Raw genomic sequence first — 16,296 nt, forward strand, 5'->3', positions numbered from 1 at the left:
CTGCCTGGTGTTAGACTAAGGGGGTTTCAGTCATTTCTGGATTCTCATTTAATGTCTTTCCACACCAAAAGAACAACCTTTTCCATGCCTTTTCCCCTGCTGCTTTGATAGCAGGCACATACGACCTCTCTGGCAGGGCCATTAGAAGGGCAGTTATTGCTTATTATACTTATTATATGCTTATTTTATATATATTAAAGATCTTTTACCCCAAGGAGTTAAAATGACTGGACAGTTCTTTTGTATATAAAAGAGAGAGATTTTACACACACACACACACACACACACACACACACACACACACAGAGAGAGAGAGAGAGAGAGAGAAAGAGAGAGAGAGAGAGAGAGAGAGAGAACAAAATGAAAACCATGACAATTGACTCCCATAAAGGTGAATTAAGTACTATTCAAGCTGTATACACCCAAATGTGGAAATAATACTCTGTGGCTTACAGGTCTCAGAATTCCCTAGCTTCCAAGATTAACAGATGGAGGGGGTGGTTTCTGGGTGTTACAGGTTCAAACGTAACATTTCCAAGCTGTGGCATAAACTACTCACAGGATTGTTGTGTTAATATAATGGAAAATATTGTCCTGCATTGAGGGGTGGGGGAAGGTTGATAGAACAAAGTCATAATAAGCATAGATTATTCCCAAGTAAATATGAATACATCTATCCACTTTGATTGTTCTCATAATTTAAATATCAGTTTCTTTCTGTAAGATCTATGAGGAAATATCCAAATTTTGGTAAATTCTTATGTAATAATAAATCAAACAGAATGTTCAACCATCTTAGCGATCAAATACAAGTGATGCTGAGAGGATTAGATCATACCTAAATAAATAATGATCCCTCTGTCTCAGTTTTGCTATTTCCCCCCCAAATCTCACATACATTTTCTTCTCATCCTTCTCTTATATTGAAAGGATAGTGAGGCTTCAATTTCTTTTCTTCCTACATGGTAATTCATAAATTTTTAATCCATTTTCCCTGATATGCTACTTTCTCCATTGACTAGGACATGCTTCTGTGTTTTCCCCAAATATTTTAGTGACTCTCTGAAAGTTTTCTCAGAACTTTATGTCTCAGAAATGTTGTGTAAGCCTTGCAAAGTTGCAGATGCTGGTGGCAAGGTGCATATTTACTCACAAGTCTTTGGAGGTACAAAATTTCTACTTTGATTTAAGAATGCGGAGGCCAAACAAATTCCATTCTATTCCCAGTTGTATTATTCTGCCATATAAATAGTAAAGATGAAGATAAAAGTTTTAAAAAGCCAGCAAACATAATTCAGTGCCAAAAAAAGAAGAAAGAATCAAAGTTTATATTTTTAAGATACAAGTGCTCAAAGCTTTCTTGTCATGCCCTACCTGTGGACACCTCCTTGGAGGAAGAAAGGGAAGAATAGATCCAGGATGGTTGGCCTGGTTTGGAGCCAGAGGAGGTTGGAAGTCCTGCTATGGGACCAGCAAAAGCTACAGATCAGGAGGACGCAGAAGTACTTCATCCTTTCAAGCAATGTAAATTAAAGCTCAGAAATTAAACAGTCAGATAATGCTTTACTCTATTTTAAATACAGGAAACTGAGCTAATGAGGATAGCTGGGCTAAATAATTGTTGGCTATAAATTAGCACAACCGAGACAATTCTGTTGTTGCAGAACAACAAATCTCAAAATGCTGAGCATCCCTGTCTGACATTGCTGGCTTCCTGGATCTCTGAATTTGGGTACATTCTTCTGGACTAATCTTTCTGGCAATTCCCTTGCTCCAGAGAACAGTACCTGGAACAATGGATGCAAGCTACAGGAAAAGAGAATTCTACCTCAACATTAGGAAGAACTTCCCGACAGTAAGGGCTGTTTGACAGTGGAAGAAACTCCCTTGGAGTGTAGTGGAGTCTTTCCCTGGAGCTCTATAAACAGAGGCTGGATGGCCATCTATCAGGGAAGCTTTGATTGAGAGTTCTTGCATGGCAGGGGTTGGACTGGATAGCCCTTGTGGTCTCTTCCAACTCTACGATTCTATAATTCCCCTCTTAGGTTTGGATGTACTCAGGACTGCTTTCTCCCTTTGAACCTTGGACCCTCTGGTCCATCCTTCTGTTTGTAAACCTGTTTAGTCTTTGGGACTGGGATTACTTTCCCTTGCTATTTCTTGAAGACTACAGGTAAACACTCCTGGACACTCCCTGGCTTTAGACAGGACACCTGTCCAATGGCTTTACTTTCCCCCACATTCCTGTTTGTTTCTCAGTGAGTTATGTTTTGATCTCAGGTTCTTTCCATTAAATTGAAGAAATTTGTAGATTTGGTGAAATCATGATAAATTTATGATAGATTTAGTTTGTTAGGTTTTTTTCTGTAACATGGATACAGCTTTTTTCATGTCAAAATATGTAATTATAAAGGTGTTTTTTTGGTTGAAGCACAATACAATTTTTAATTACTGAACTATATTGAAAAGAAATTAGTACAGACTAAATGAAAGAACAGCTATTGTTTTGTTAGTTCCAGACAGTTGATACTGTTGCATAGATGTTTTTATTTACAGTTCATTTAAAATTCAGAGGAGAAAATACCACAGTGAACCTTGAAAATGGCAGATTAAAAATAAAGATTTAAAATAAAAATCTTGTAGTCAGTAACCGTGGGTTCATTTTCTGGTTATGATTCTAAGCTCCTCCAAATAACATCATCTTGGCTGTCTTCTCTTGTTAGTGGCTAGATATTAAGACTTTAGTGTGTGAGCAAGAAAAGGTTTTAAAAATATTCAAGCAGACTTTATTCTTTCTTTTTTCCTTCCATCTGTCAGGAAAGTTTGTGACCATGGAGTCAGATGAAATTGTTCAACATCTTATTTGTCACTTTAATCTATCTTTATTCTATATTGTTCAAAACTGCAGCATGTCAAGGTGAAGCCGCATGTTATATAGGACATGGAGTTGCACACAAACTCTACCCCTGGGTCTCGCTGTGTCATTCTCCAGCAATACATCCCACAAATCAGCATAAATCTTCACATCTGCCCATTTAAAAAGTTAAAAGCAAAACCAACAATCATAGTGAAAACCCTGTCAGGAAAAAAAGTATGTGTATGGCCAATAGCAAAATCAATAAAAGGCTTGGTGGAATAAAAATGTTGTTAAGGACTACTTACCAGACAGAGAAGTGTACCAACTGGAGATCATGTGGGGGGAGGAAGGGTAATTTTGCAAATGGGGGCCTGCCACCACATTTAGTGTCTAACTGGAGAGTAAGAACATTTCTGAAGCCAGATCTAAGGATTGGCTAATTTTATGCTTTGGTAGCCCTTCAAACAAGCTGATTCCTCAGCATCTGGAGCTTTCATGTGAATTTAAAATAACAACAACAACAGAATGCATGATCAGTGAAACACATTTGGCTTGATATATGAGTAGTCACATGAGCACTCTGGGTACCAACGTTTACCCTTTCAGAAGCATCCATGCTGTTTTTAAAGGCAAAACTATGTAGAAAATGTTGCAGCAGTTTACTGTGGATATAGCTGGAGGATGTGAAACTGAAGCTTTATCTGCTTTCTCAAGAAGTTAATGAACCAGTCTTTCGATGGCCTTTCTAGCCACTTGTCTTCTTTCCCTCCATAGATTTCACCAGGTCCAATAATAGCCCTGTAGTAACTCCATGCATATGTGATTTTTCAAGCTGAGTGTAAACTCAGAAAAAACTAGTTATAAACCTCCCCTCAGGTCAGCAGACTTCTCAGCCTGAAAGATCTTATCTAAATTTCAGTTTCCTTTCTGTCATCCATTTCACACTTGTTTGTCACACCCATTTATGGTTTCGATTAACCCCATGATTGTAGAACACAGAATTAGAGACAGGTGATTGCTGAATACTGCTGACAGCTCAGCCCAAACCTTCACATGCCCTCTACAAGTGCTTTTATATAGGTGTTTAAACCTATGTGGTGTCTGTTAAGTACAAAATAATGTAAATATAACTGAAAACGTTTACATTGTTTGGTTGTCATTTATTGTGTATTTTAATAATAATAATAATAATAATAATAATAATAATTCAGGTTTTCCCAGGTTACATATCAGTTTCTGGAATGATAAGCTTTCTTCTTTAATTTGGTTATTGGAAGAGGTTCTTTAAATATGTAGCTTTTATTTTTCTTTTCTGAGATGGAAGTTTTGTCTTTGATATTGATTTTCATCTTTTTATTTTCTGCACTCTTTCATGAATAGAGCATTAATCTCTCAACACACCCCACCAGAAATGGCTGATGGCTCATTCCTTACTCTAATTAAAGGGAATCTGGAAAGATATTATTGAATTCTTCCTTTGCTTTTATTATATAATAGAGTTACTATTAATACAATTAAATATGATAAAAGTATATTTGAGCATATAAAAGCAACTCCTAGATTGGTTTAGAGAGGGTTTGTAGCACCTTTGAGACTGAAAGAAAGAATTTGGTCGCATGAGCTTTTGTAGACTTGAGCCTACTTAGATGCATTTGGTGGAGGGGAAAGCCCAGGGACAGAACTGTATAGATCATATCATATATAGGTCTGTCTGTCTGTCTGTCTGTCTGTCTGTCTGTCTGTCTGTCTGTCTGTCTGTCCCTGGGCTTTCAACTACACTAAATGCATCTGAAGAAGTAAGTTCAAGTCTGAAAGCTCATAGGGCTCTTTCCATACTGATTTTACAAAATAGCATGGCTATATTTTTGAATTCTAAATTGGTGGCGTATTTCTTAACTAATCTAGGAAATGTTTTATACTCAACTAATGAGTGTTTCTTTATAATCAGTTATCTTGAGACAGATCAATACCCATTCTGTAGATACAAGCATAAGGCTGAGCCACATTTTGAAAGGACTAGAGCTACCAGAATCCTGCAGTCACTGGCTACATTAGCTAAGGGACTGCATTTGTAGGCCAAGAATAAATTCTCCAGAGTCTGGCCTTAGCAACGCTGCAGAGACTCAATCTTAGATAGTACAGTTTTCTGTGGGTTTTTCAGGCTATATGGCCTTTCTGGAAGATTTTTTCCCCCTGATTTTCCGCCTGCATCTGTGGCTGGCATCTTCAGAGATTGGTGGCATGGAAGTATGTGGAGTGTGTGTGTGTGTGTGTGTGTGTGTGTGTGTGTGTGTATAATTGTGGGACCCCTATATGGGAAGAAGTGGTTTACATGTTAATATCAGAATTTGTGTGTTGTACTGTGTTGAATGGCACAACCTGGAGGTGTGTTGTGGGGAGGATATGCAAGGGGAGTTGTGTCTATTTAATTGGTAATCCATTGTCTGCAGGGAAACATATATATTCAAAAGGAAGGTGCTGTCTCACATTAAACTTACAATTAACATTGGTGGCTGCATTGCTAATATTAGGGTGCAATCTATAGCTTATTGACCTTTGATTACTATGAATAGCTATTGACTATGCTTTTTGTAGCCAATAAAACTACTAGAACAAAGAAAGATCAGTCTCCGAACAGAAACTTTCACCATCAAAGCTTGATTGCTGAGGTGGCATTCTGCTCATAAATTCATGTGTGCCTGTCAACTGGAAAGCATCTCTTCAGTGGAATGTACCGAGGGTAGTTTTGTGCTGGTTCATACATGTTCATTGGTAACTTTCAGCATCAAGTGATATCTTGCATATATAAAACAAAGCATCTGAGAGCTAACATTACAGATACAATTTTCACACTGCAAGATGTCATCTCAAATGTGCTACATTTCAGTAAAGTCAGCCCTCACATGCAGTTGCCAGTCAAGAAGGGCTCTTTTCAAGCTTCTGCAAACTTTATTTGATGTCTCCTCACAACTTGATTATCAGCATTTAATTACTCAAAGCTGAATATGAGTGAACTTGATGTTTTGAAAAGGATTATTTGAGGTGACATCTTGCAGATATCCAAATACATATTGTTATCCTCAAGTCATAAAATAGGCATGTGCAAATGGGCTGTATGTTGGATAACCAAATGATTTTTTAAACAATCCAGTTCTGTTCATGCATGTGTTTGCCCACCTTCAGGGTGCAATTCTAGACATATTGTTGACAGAAATCTATGAAACAGAGGGCTTAATTCAGCTGCCAGACACATAGGCCCGATCTAGACAGGCCTATAGTGCGCCGTCGTCACGTGCTAGGGGTTGGCCAAGGGCATATCACCCATACGTGCCTCACCCCTAGCACATGACGAGAGCGTCAAAATGGCAGCGCTCTGTACACACGAGTGCCACCATTTTGATGCAACAGACGCTTAGCGTCCGCATGTCATGCCCCCATAGTGACGTCGCTGGCACCTTGGGGCGGCAGAAGTGTGCCGCAAAAAGGAGCTGCTTCCCGGCACTCCTTTTTTGCTGCATAGGAGCACTGCACAATTTGGTTGCTGCGGTGCTCCTGTGGAGCAAAGACAGGCGCCAAGGACGCACCTCTTTCTGGCGGTGTGTACCCCACCATAGCCTCTTTTCTATGATGCAGTTGCATATTGGTAGGGGCTGCCTGTAAATGATTCAGTCCTGTCCTTCCCTTTTTAAACCAAGGCCTTGTCTGCACAGGTGAGAAAGTGCCCCACCCCATTCTGGTGTCGTCCTGTTTGGACAATACGTGTCCCAGCCCCCAGTTATGGTGCGACCAGTCTAGATGACTTCTGGCATGTTCCACACCAGCACCAGCATATTACAGCCTTAAAACACATTAAAATAATGTAATTGTTGTTCTGGATCTTCCAAAAGATCTGAAGCTGTCCATGCCCTTGCTGCAGTGGCTGTCTGTACGTACAAGCATTTCAATGGGCTGCCCCATGAATCTGCCACTGCAGGTTGCTCATTCTGTGGTCAGGACAAGGTGTCCAGCCTTGTGCTCATCATTAATGCCTTGTCCTTACCTAAGAAGCAAGTGACCCATAGTAACAGTGGATATGCTAGGCAGTCCACCAGGATGCCCATGGAGACAGCCACTGTGGCCGGGAAATGGAGAGCAAGTAAATGGGGGCAGGGCAAGGCAGCCATGGGGCCAGGATGTGCTGGGCAGCTCCCCAGAATATCCTGGCCAAGAGACATTGTTAAATATTTAATCAGGTAAAGGTAGCTCCCATGCAAGTTCCCAGACTGCTGCTAGAGCTTGTAGAAAGCTCACCCACTGGTCCTCCATTGACTGTTTCTTCTCAGTGCTAGTTTTTTGGTATTGCATAAGACCCACACACATTCAAAAAGCTTTGTACTGAGCCAGAGAGTTTTTGTTTACCTTTGTTTGGTTGGTTTTTGTTCATTTGTTTCTATCAGCAAGGCATAGGCATAGATACACACCCAGGCTTTAAAGCTACTCACATACAAAATTCAAACATTCTCCTCCTGAAGAAATTTCAACCCAGAGTCTCCACTCATGCACAGCAGCTCCATGAGACTTCAGTTAGTGTCTTGAGGTTTAGAAATCCTAAATAATAATAATAATAATAATAATAATAATAATAATAATAGGATTTATTTATATGCTGCCCAATCACTGGGAATTCAGGCGGCTTACAACAGAGGGGATAATAGATGGTTAATAGGATAATAGGAAGTACTTCTCTTCCTGGCCCCTGATTCAATCTGTTTAGCATAGTTCTTAGTATCCAAGCTAACACATAGGTATCTGAGGCAGAAAATGCACAAACACCTCTTTCCACTTCCTGACAGTAAAAATACAATACAACCCAATTAAGTAACAGACAATTTGCTGCCCTTTAATGGCATCCACAATGTTAAGCCTCAGTTGGCTGCCCCACTCTGCATACTGATAGTGCTGTTCTTATGTGGGAAGTAAATTTTACCAAGGTATAAGTACTAAACAAAGAAAAATAAATGGAGCAGGAAACTCAATGCTGAAATCACTGCTGTACATTCCAGTTTATATATATATGTGTGTGTGTGTGTGTGTGTGTGTGTGTGTGTGTGTGTGTATAAACAAAATGCTACAAGCTTTATCAGGACACTACCAGCTTCTCTAGAAACTCCTCTGATTGACCAAGAGAGCTCTGGCTCTTGGATGTTTACTGAAAACATCAGTAATTCATTGACTCCAATAGGGTATCTTTAGGTAAGCAAATACAGGACAACAGACTACATATCCAGAGGTAGCCATGTTGACCATACAGAAAATACAATATCATTCCAAATCCACTAAACAGTGATAGTTTTATTGGGCCAACCCAAAAGCTTGCATGATGTATTTTGTGCATTTTTGGTTAGCCCAATAAAGCTATCATGTTTTTTTGGATCACTGTTTTGTGGATTTTAGGACAACAGACTGCATTTCATTTTAAGCTATAATTTCCTAGTAATATTATGCACAATACATTTTAATGAGTAGCTTTTTTTCTTTACATAATGAATCTGGTGATAAATTAAAGGATGAGGTTTGAGCAAAATCTCTAGCTTAGAAACAAGCCAGAGAAATAAACCAAAATGTAAGCAGTGCTGCATACAAGAGAAGTGTCTGTGTGACAATTAAGTTGTGGTTGAACTACCAAAGAATGGTAGTGAGAGAAAGCGTTCGATAAAACAGATGTTTATTACCCTGAGACTTTCTTTTTAACTTGTACCAAACTGCAATTTACTCTCGAAGTGTTAGTTTATTCTGCAGAACATTTTATCTTTTCAGTGTTTGTCTCTGGAGCTCAGCATTACTTTGGGTTTAATCCTGATCCTGTTACCTTATTTCAAAATCAAACTATTCACTGATGATTTTTTAAGTCTAACTGTCTTAATTGATCAGTCAATTAATTATAAATAGGCCTGCACGTAATAACATCCCAAACTGGATGTCTTCTTCAAGATACTGAAGTGTGCTCACTTATTAGAACAAAATGTCCACTTTCACGGTATCTTATTTTTCCAGTTCCATTACTACATGGAAATGATTATGTCTTCAAAAGAGGAACATGTTCATAAAAAAAAATGTTTGGGAGACTGTGGGCCGGACCAGACAGCCCAAATACGCCTGCTTCATGGCATCATAGGCATGCAGGATTTAGACTCCACATATCACAATGATGCCTTGAAGCTGCCCAGAACCTGGGTGGCCATCCAGACATGAGCTGCTTCAAGGTGCTCCAGAGGCATGGCGTTTATAGACTGCACATTGCTGGAGCAGCTTGAAGCCACCTTGGGGCTTTGGGGGGGGGGCAAAAGCCACCCTTTTGCCAGCTGAAGAAGGCATGGATCTTTTCTTCTCCTTTTTTGGCTGGGTTGAAGGTAGAAGGTGGCAACAGCATGTGGTTGCCACTCCCCAGTTCATCTTTGGAAGGGACAGCTTGAAGCTGCCCCATCAGATCCCTTTGTTTCAGCCCTTATATGAAGTATAGATGATATTTAACACTGGAAAGATGGTCAAAATGTAAAAAAATAGTTTAAATACATGTAAATGTAAACAGAAGATAGAAACCTTTTACTATATGTGGTGGACATGTGTTGAAGAACTGGACTTTTAGACTCAAATACATCTCATATTTGAGGTCTTTTTAAAAATTAAAATACAGCTGTAACCAGATCCTTCTTTTGGTATGAATGCTACATGATCAGCCTGAGAAGAAATATGGAATTACAATATATGATTACAGCAGCAAGAATAGTGTGCACACAAAGATGGAAAGATATTATTTCAGCACAAAAAGACTTAGTGATGAAGAGAATTTCACTTGCTGAAATGGACATACTGACAGTGTTGATCAAGGAGAAATCACTGAATAATTTTAAGAAAGGTTGGGAATTCTTTATTGCCTTTCTTCATCAGTTTAGTTGGGGCCATACATCCGCTTTGTAAATTAAACAGAGTTTATATGATGTAGATTCATTTTATTTAAAGGAAGTATATAGTATGGAATATAATCATCAATTAGGGGGTGGGAAATCCATAGTGTTAGCATTGTTTTCATTCTGTAGTATTTACAGATTTGTTGTTATTTATGTATGTGTGCATGTTTTACATATTTGGATAAAATATATGTGTGGTTGATTTGTGTTTGAATAAAATGATTTTAAAAAAAAGAAAAAGGAAAGAAACATTCAGGAGAGTTGAAAATAGTAGCAGAATCTCAACATGAAACGCCTTACAAAAGAACTAGGTTGAGGGGATTTGTGCCTCCCCCCTCCCAGAGTTCACATTGGAGAAAACCGACACAAGTGTGAATGACTCCCTTTTAAACTGGTTTATAACATAGTGTGAACAACCTCTAAGTTCCATAAGTTCAAATGCAATATTATGCACAGTTATTTGTGTGTCACACAGTTAAATCCGAGGCCAACTACTTATTGTTTGTCCATTGGGATCTCTATAAAGTTTACTACTCAGTTGCTGAAAAGATTGCTGCTTCATAATTGTCTATTTTCTCATTGATATCCCCCCACTTGCTTGCTGCTTCTGTTACTGCAGATTCTTCCTTTTTTGTGTGTGCATTTAATTACAGTGTGTCTTGTTTTTCCCCATATACTTTAATAAACTATTTAGAAACATTTGGGACAGTTGTCCTCAGATGTGAACATGCACATTTGATTTGACTGATTGATGTCTTGTCATTATTCCAGTGCAGAATCCAAGGTGGCTTACCAAATAAATTAAAACAGAATACAACAAAAATCAGTTTAAAGGCCTCAATTAAATAAACGACCATATTGAAAGAGAATTCAAATCTGATAGCTTCTTTAAAGGGTTAACTACAGGAAAATCATTAGCTTTGAGAAAATGTTCTTGGGAGTGATGTTTCCACTGTGGAAATAGAAATCACAGGTATTTGCTGCCTCAGTAGTGCTGCTGTTCATCACAAGCATATTTTCATGTCAGTTTTGGAGTGACAGCTTAATGTATAGGCATGCGGAAAAAATGTAAATTTTATTTTATTCCGTTGAATTTTTCAAAGTTATATTTCTTTCAATAAAAGGTTTTTAAACAAATAATGTAAAATCACTCCATTCCAAATGAGATTTCCCACTATTTGGAAGATGGAGATAAGAGAAAACTACCCAAGCCAACCTGCTTCACAGCTCATTCTGTTTAGGCTTTGAAATTTTCCCTCTTGTTCTATGCTTTGATTTATTCTATTCTGATAAAAAATAAAAACTTCTGAATGGATTCCAGCTTCTGCAATCATAACATAAATGTGGCAGTTGTAAAGAGACAGCAACTATTGTTCATATAAAGGAAGGCATACATAACCTCAGTAACAAAAGCACAGGAAATGCTTCAATCACTGTTGACCTGTTGATCTGTTATTTCAACTGTTGATGAGATTGAGTACTAACCTCTAAATCCTAAAACAAAGAGAAAGTTTTCAACCCAAGTTTAGAGCACAAAAGCCAATATTGATTGTGACAGGAAAGGTTTATTGAGACTGTCACGAAAGCTGGAAAGCAAGCAAGAAATTATTAGGCAGAGGAAGGAAGGAATGGGTTCAACTTGGCAACTTTCTTTAAAAAAACAAAAAAAACTAGGTTTAAATCTTGCTTACAAGTTCAATGGCAATATATGCTTGGTTGAGAACTTAAAAGCTACTTTTAAAATAGTTTGCTATGTATTGTAACTTATTTCACAGTGGTAACAGATGTATTGGGCCATTATTGTCTTGCTCTTCGACTTCAGAGGCTGGTCATGATGACTGCAGATGATGGCAGTTTGGGGCTCTTCCAACTCCTTGTTGATCACAGGGGCACCCCAACCTTATCTCAACAGAAGCAACAGATACCAGGCAGACTCTTGCAAGGTAGGATTCATGAGGGAGGAACAGGGACAGCCTGTTTTAGGAGCTGCCACCAATGCTTCCTCACAGGCAGGAGTTTGCAGGCCTGCAGTCCTTGTTAATCATATGTCCTTAGCAGAAACGGTGGTAAGTCAAACAGCTTGTACATTCATTGAATTCCTTCCTGTGAGAAATTGACAGAAGCAGCTTTGAAAATAGACCATCCTCTTTCCTCATGCTGCTCAGTATTGGGAAGGGGGGTGGTGCGTCTCTTGGAATGTGGACAACGGATTGAACCAAATCACACCTGATCCAGCTGTCCACATTCCAAAAGTACTTAAGGTCACTTTAGGGTTTCTGGGAAACTCTGGGATTTTCCCTGACTTTGCTTAAGTCATGTTAAGGGCCAAAAAGTAAGCTGTCTCCCTGGAAGTAGCAATATGTCATGAGGATTGCCAGCACTGGCTTTGGGGTGAGTTTGGTATTTTCCCCTAATGTAGCCAAGCCCATTGTTGACCATTCTTCCTCCTTTCTGGAAAGAGACACAGATGAACCCTTACAGTACATTTTCAGAAAACTGTTCTTTAAGAAAAAAAAGTATCCCCATACTAGGCTCACAACATCTAGAGCCAATAATGAACAAAGATGCTGAAGAACTCTGTGACAATTAGCCAAATTGCGTATAGTATCATGAGAGCTAAGCAATGATTGGCCAACTTGCCTACAATGTCACACAGTTCTGTCAAACTCTCCATTCCCAGTCAGCTTCTATAGAGTCTGGAGAAGTTGAAAGTGAGTGCAAAAAAAAGCATCAAGAGGCACCAGCTGGGAATAAATGGGGCTGTCTGTTGCAAGAGTTCTCTCTTCTTTGCATTAGTCCAGATGAATCCTATAAATAGAAGATGAATGTCAGGCTGAAGCAATGATGCCTCCTCTTGCAAAAATCAACCTACCAATAAGCACATTGATTATGTTGCAGAGTTTTGTTGACTGTTCAAAAAACAGGAAAGCAACACTAATGTAAAAAAAAAAAAAAAATCCTTTGATCCCAACCATGTAATTTTAAAATCTGAGGTAAACGTTTAATAGAACTGATCTGAATAAAACATGCCAGAACTACTTTCATTATGATCATTTTATTTTATTCTAGTTTAAAAAATCAATTAAATTAGCAGGCATGGCAAAAGTCACAGATATGACAATGTCCTTTATTTTTAATATTAATATTTAAACTTATCTGTTCCTTAAAATTGAAGGGAGCTGGCAATCATGTATAAATCTAATGTTATAATAAAATATAAAATTGCTTTCTGGTACAATGAAACACATCCAATCCAGCAGTCTAAAAATAAACAGTGACATTCACTTTTTGACATAGGCTCTAGACATGCAATCTTTGCTCATAATTTTTTAAAAAAAAAAAAAAGCTATAGTGATTATGCGCAGTGGTGTTGTTACACAATTTTCAAGAGCTGAATTTAATATTGTTGAGTTTTTTTCGGGGGGGGGGGGGGTAGAGATCTTTAGATGGTAGTATACATTGTTTCAACTTACTTCAAAACGTAGCAAGGCAGTTTTGATGTATATCTGGACCATCCCTCTGCTTCTCCTCAGTGAGGCCTTCAGCTTCTACTCTAAAGTCATACCCTGATAGTACCATTGAGTCTGTTTTTTAAATCTGGGAGCCATTTTGCACATGAATCAAAAATGTGATATGACAGCTAGAAAAACCAATGTGATCCAAGGCTGCATCATTCTGTGTATAGTGTCTAGAGGACTGAACGAACCAATGGTGTCATTCTATTCTGCTTTGATCAGATCTCACCTTGAACACTGTGTCCAGTTATGAGCATGACAATTCAAGAAGGCTGTCAACAAGCAATATGTCCAGAGGATGGTGACCAAAATGGTGAAAGGTCTGGAAACCATGCCCTATGAGAAACAGCTTAAGGAGTTGGGTATGTTAAGCCTGGGGAAAGCTAGGTTAAGACGTGACATGATAGGCATTTTTAAATATTTGAAGGAGTGTCATGTTGAAGATCTTACTTTCTGCAGTTCTAGAGACTAGGGTCCAGAGTAATGGATTCAAAATAAAAGAAAAGAGATCTCACCTCAACATAAGGAACAACATCTTGACAGTAAGAGCTGTTCAAGAGTAGAATACACTCCCTTGGAGTGTGGTGGAGTCCCCTTTTTCAGAGGTTTTTAAACAGAGACAAGATGGCCCTCTGTCATGAGTGCTTTGATTCTGTATGGCAGGAGGTTGGTGTGGATGGCCCTTGTGGTATCTTCCATCTCTTTGATTCTATGATTCTAATTTTTGGTTCATTGGAAAGTTTTGTTTGCTTGCACAGCTTTGGGGGTATCCCCCCCTCCAATGTTCTTAGTTCCTGAAAACAGACATTTTTCATTACCTCCCTCCTTATAGCTTTCATTTATGTTTGAGCCATGAGACTTTCACTGAATGCAGCCCATCTGATTGACAATGACATTTGTCCCAAGTCTTACAGATGAGGAAGATGTATATAATGAATAAATGGCATGGAAACACTTTGGTATAATAAACAACTCAAGTTTCCTTGAGCTTCATTGTTTTCTTCAGCCTTGAAAGTAGGAATCAGCAGTTCTGTTTCAGCACACCAGGCAACACTATTTGATGTGAGTGAGAGAAATGCATGCCTGTCACTCACAAATCACTCACACATTTAAGAGCATGGAAAAATTCATAGGCAAGGAAGCTTGAAAGGTATCAGAGTAAGAGGGAAATATTAAAATATTAAGGCATAATTTATCAGTTTGAATGAGATTTATAGAAATCCTCCTCCTCCTCTGGGGAAATGCACCCTTTCCTTTTTACTATAGCTATTGTCATGACTAGGAATACATTTACACTAAAGAAATAATGCAGTTTGACAGCACTTTAAGTGTGCTCCATCCTGTGGATGATAGCTCCATCCTATGGAATTCTGGGATGTGTAGTCTTTAGTCTTTTCTGCCAAACTACAAATCCTAGGATTCTGTAGAAGGGAGACATGGCAGTTAAAGTAATGTCAAACAGCATCATTTCTACATTGTGGACGCACCTTGGGCCCAGGAAAAGCAAAGCTTTTTCAAAGATTTCATTGGAGTGATGGCTCCTTTCTTTTTCTAATAGCAGTGAGATTAATTTCAATGAGATTAATGAAATAAACACATTAAAACCAGAACTGTACACAGATTGCATCGATAATAGAATGATCTATCGAGAAAAGTAAAAAAAAAGGTTACACCAGCCTATCTTTCAATGCTGAAGAAAAAATTCTATCACATTTTGTTGCAATGTATATTAAGATAAAATATTATCAATGTCTTTTTTTAAAATAAGAAACTAACATTGAGTTATATATATATATATATATATATATATATATATATATTTCTTCATTTCAAAAGACATTTTGAAACACTGCAACATCTTGGACACATGGAGTATGTATTTCATGTGAGCAAAAACCTCTCTCCTTATAGCAGTTTCATGTTGTGAAGGCCATTCCTGCCTAAAAGTGGCACCACTGGACAATCAGTAGATCGGCAGAGGTGCCAAACACTGCGCAGCACCCCCAGATTCATAGCAGCACCCACAGCCTGGCTGCTCAGCAACAGGGGGAGGGACTCGGAGCAGACCAACCCAGAAGAAGATCAACCTAGGCCTATGCCCAAGCCAAGGCCGATCTGTGGCACAAGACTGTGCATGCTAAAAACCTTCCCTAACAGGAGCGGCAGCTGCACCAGAAGTCCAGTGGAGCTCGGTGTAGCAAATGAAGGATCAGCCAGGCCAATCCCTGGCACAGATCACTGTTAAGAACAATTCTCTGGTAGCTACTGTATTTTTCCTGGGACAGCTCCCTGGGCCTTCTCTCCCACTGCTGTCTCCAAACTAAATCAGACTCTTTAAAAAAACTTTGTATTGGTAACATGGATGTAATTCAGATTCCAGACAAGCTTTTAATAAAATTAGATAAAATATTTATTGAACAATTATTTCAAATAGATGTTACTTGAATAAATGGAAATAAAATATTTGTTGTTTCAGACACTTGTTGCTTATTTCAATTGGTGAGCTTTCCTTCTTAGTGTTCACTTGGTTACAATTTCAGCTTCCTTATATAACTCTCCAGAGTTTCAATGGAACTGTACAGACAGCCCTGGAAGAATTGGGGCCACAGTAACCACATGCACAGCCCTGTGGCCCCAATGTGGCATTTTTCCAGGCCAAAGAGAAGAGGAAAAATGCTGTTTCTCTTCAGCCCAAAAAAGGGATGCCTTTGCGGCTTCATGCCCACAGGCACCCCGACCCCAAAGTTTGTGTTAATAGGAAATCTGCTCCCCTTGCAATGATTCAAGGATGCTAGAGGGAGAGATGTTTACCTGAAGACTGAGGAAGCACACCTGGCTTCCAGACACGCACGCTTCCTCCACTTTTTCAGGATAACTGATGGATGTTTTAGCAGCGATGCAGGCAGGTGTGGAAATCTTCAATAACAGGAAACAACAGGAGGATGCAGGTGATGGGGGGGGAGACACAGGAGGCAGG

The sequence above is a fragment of the Sceloporus occidentalis genome, unplaced genomic scaffold (assembly GCF_023333645.1).
Source record: "Sceloporus occidentalis isolate IW3139 unplaced genomic scaffold, rSceOcc1.0.p SCAF_2, whole genome shotgun sequence".
Classification (NCBI taxonomy): Eukaryota; Metazoa; Chordata; class Lepidosauria; order Squamata; family Phrynosomatidae; genus Sceloporus; species Sceloporus occidentalis.